General features: G+C 37.5%; 1 pseudogene; it reads right to left on the bottom strand.

Annotated features, from left to right (window-relative positions):
- Positions 1-349: 349 nt before the first annotated feature.
- On the bottom strand, positions 350-782 carry LOC144307785 (U6 snRNA-associated Sm-like protein LSm3 pseudogene; annotated as a pseudogene).
- Positions 783-3,824: the final 3,042 nt, after the last annotated feature.

The raw sequence follows: 3,824 nt of genomic DNA, 5'->3' as shown, positions 1-3,824 counted from the left end.
AATCCCACATCGGGCTCCCAGTGCATGGAGCCTGCTTCTCCCTCTGCCTGTGTCTCTGCCTCTCTCTTTCTCTGTGACTATCATAAATAAATAAATAAATAAAAATAAAAAATAAAAAATAAAAGAATTTTTGAGTTAGGGCAGCGGTTTGGCGCCGCCTGCAGCCTGGGGTGTGATCCTGGGGACCTGGGATCGAGTCCCTTGTCGGGCTCCCTGCATGGAGCCTCTTTCTCCCTCTACCTGTGTCTCTGCCTCTCCCCCCCCCCCCCCCGAATAAAATAAATAAATCTTTAAAAAATAAAAATAAAGAATTTTTGAGTTATCTGCAAATCAACTCATTTCAGGGTGGAAGAATCCTTGGTCATTTCTTAATATCAAAATGAACGCAGGTTTCTCTCTTGGATGTCTTCTACATTTAAAGAGGCAATCATACAAAATCTCCTATATTCCATACACGATAAATTCTTTGTTTCAGCCAACTCTTAATGGAGGAGCAACTAGTACAACACCATCTCCCCGGACAAAAAGCATCGGAATATTCCATTTTGTTGATTTATATATCTCTTCATATGTTTCTTCATCAATTTCTATAGTAGTCACAGTTTCTTCCACATCTTCCAATATCATATTTAAATGCTGATCATAAGCATGTAATCTGCCTCGAAGCTCTAGGTCATTTCTCATTTTCACATAAATTCGCTTATCCAGGCTGAGCCTGATGAGATCCAGGGGCTCTTCTACGGTCTTCTTCTAGTTTGTTGCTGGTCCACGTCGTCTGCCATCTTTCAAACCCTGCCCTTGGGATCCCTGGGTGGCACAGCGGTTTGGTGCCTGCCTTTGGCCCAGGGCGTGATCCTGGAGACCCGGGATCGAATCCCACGTCGGGCTCCCTGTGCATGGAGCCTGCTTCTCCCTCTGCCTGTGTCTCTGCCTCTCTCTCTCTCTGTGTGACTATCATAAATAAAAAAATAAACCTGTACTCTTTCCCCTGTAATATATATTTTAATTCTCTTTTGTAAGATAAGTAATAGCTTACACATTGCTTATAATTAAGAAAATAGGTTTGCAGTTTTTCTCCTACCCTGTTCCTAGTGACATTAACCCACGTATCACTCTTAGTCACCAAAAGCAGCAAATGTCAGTTTCTCCCACAGTTATATCTATACCAGGGGGGAAAATATATATAAATATATATTTTTACATACCCATATATGGTATATCCATATACTGTCCATCCATTTTTTCAACATTTTTCTTTTTACCTATAACAAGTTGGAGATTGCTTCATATAAGTACATGAGTTACTTCATTCTTTTCAATATTTTCTTCTATGAATACACAGTAATTCATAGAGCCAATCCCCTGTTTATGAACATTTGTCTCCAGACTGCTATTGCAAACTGTGCTGCAAGAATAATCTTGTGCATGTATGATTTTCCATGAATGCATGTGAGTACATCTTTAGAATAAATTCCTAAATGTAGAACTGCTGATTCCAAGGAAATGTGCTTTTGCGATTTTGATAGTTTTTGTCACATTTACATTCCCGTCAGTAATTATGAAAGTGCCTTACCCCTACAACGTAATCACAGAAACATTCACCAATTTATTCTTAACCAACATATTCCATTTCACTTCCATTTCAAAAGTGTGCATAGCTAAATGACATTGATGTGAAACTTTCATTTTTTACCATGTAAGTTTGAATAATTATATGTATTGCAAATGGTTCGTTTATATATGGTTCATTTGTAATACCAACACTGCTAATTGAAAAGTGAAAACAAAACTCAGTAAAACATTCTGTAAAAAATAAAGAACTTGTTCTGGTACCTAGTATTCCTCACCAAATAAATTAGTTGAATCATAGATCCTTGTAGTTTACCTATTAAAGTAACTCAAATATTTCCTGTAGAATGCAAAACATTTACTTGATGAAATGTTACTACCTTTTACTTTTATTAAATCAGTCCTTTATTTTCTGTGACTGCTTTATTCCTACTATATACAATAGATATTTATATATGAAGTAAATATATACAAAAATATTTGCCCTAACCAATCTGAATTTGAATCCTCTATGTTGACAAAATTTGAAAATTAATTGTACCACTAGTTGTTACTTAAAGGTTTTTTATTTTTAAATTTTTTTAAAGATTTTATTTATTTATTCATGATAGAGAGAGAGAGAGAGAGAGAGAGAGATAGGCAGAGACACAGGCAGAGGGAGAAGCAGGCTCCATGCATGGAGCCTGACATGGGACTTGATCCCAGGACCCCAGGATCATGCCCTGGGCTGAAGGCAGGTGCTTAAACTGCTGAGCCACCCATGCTGCCCTATTTTTAAATTTTTTTTAAAGGTTTAATCTATTTATTCATGAGAGACACATAGAGAGAGACAGAGACATAGGCAGAAAGAGAAGCAGGTTCCCCAGGGGGAGCCCGATGCAGGACTCCATCCCAGGACCCCATCGGTCCTGAGCCAAAGGCAGATGCTCAACCAGTGAGCCACCTACGCGTTCTGGGGTTTTTGTTTGTTTGTTTGTTTGTTTTTTAATTCAGTATCTCCAAAACACCTTTCTTATGTGGGGTGATATCTTAAAAACAAAAGAAAACCCAAGGACAGTACTTTAAACACATTGGGGCATATTTTAATTAGCTAACCTGTCAGGAGGTAGCTTATGCAATAAGATGTCTACAGGGAATCATGGCTCCTTCTGTCTTCCCACTCCATTTTTCTTTGCTCATATTTCTGGTGTGAAGCAGGAAGAAAAGCCAAAATCTTCTTCCTCCCAAAGCTTTTCCTTTTCTCCCTTTTTTCAAGACTTAACATACATCTCACTAATGACTAGAATTGCCTCTCCTCTGGCCACGCTGGCTGAAAGAGAGGCAAACCAGTGACTAATTTAGATTTCAATCTCTTTAATAAAGGAAATCAAGGGAGTAGGGGTTGTATATAACTTTCCACAATATCTGCAGTCCTGTGTTCACCTGTTAGAGCAAGTTCAAAGCACTTGGAATAAATATTTTGAGAAGGACTAGTGCCTTTGGGAAAGTTGTGCAGTAGCAAAACCTTTTAATGTACTGTTTGATCTGGGCCCAGAAAAGATTTTCATGTGATTTTGCTGCCCTTTTGCGGCAGAAATGTTAGAAAATTCTCTGGCTTAGATCCCAAATTCTGTCAGGCTTTACAATAAGGCAATTTGTACCATAAGTGAGTATTTTTGTTTCTTAACTATCCAAGAGTATAGACCATCCATAATGCCACTCTTTTCAATGAAGCAAAGATGGTTCATCTGAAATATGGAGGTCATTTAAGACTCTGTCCTAGACAGTTAGGGTGTGATTCTATGAAAGGAATTCACACTTTCAGAATATAGGTACTTTGTGAAGAAAGGCCTAAAGAATTGTCATTCATTACTTTAGAGATGAAAATAAAAATGAATTTAACCAACAATTTTCTGAAGCTCCTACAGGTTACTTTATTCAATTTTTTCCAAAGAACCGTTCCTTTTTTTTTTCTTTCAATTTTGCCTACTATGTTGAGATATAATATGCTGGCCTTGTGTCTCTCATTATGTTATATGATGTTACCCAAGAGAGGGTCTGCATTGCTGAGTTGTACTTCTGCATGTGTCAAACCCATGGTGTTAATTTATTCTTGTCTGTCATGACTTCAAGAGTAAATGGGCCTACATGTTCAAGGTACACATATATACCAACTCCTTGCCACATACACTCACTTGGATGGAAATCAAAAAGAGTGAGTTCTTTTTTTTTTTTTTCTTTAAGATTTTATTTATTCATTCGAGAGAGAGAGAGAG

The sequence above is a fragment of the Canis aureus genome, chromosome X (genome assembly GCF_053574225.1).
Source record: "Canis aureus isolate CA01 chromosome X, VMU_Caureus_v.1.0, whole genome shotgun sequence".
In the NCBI taxonomy this organism is placed as follows: domain Eukaryota; kingdom Metazoa; phylum Chordata; class Mammalia; order Carnivora; family Canidae; genus Canis; species Canis aureus.
Note: the sequence above shows the minus strand (reverse complement) of the source record. Positions and strands in the feature narration are given on the sequence as shown.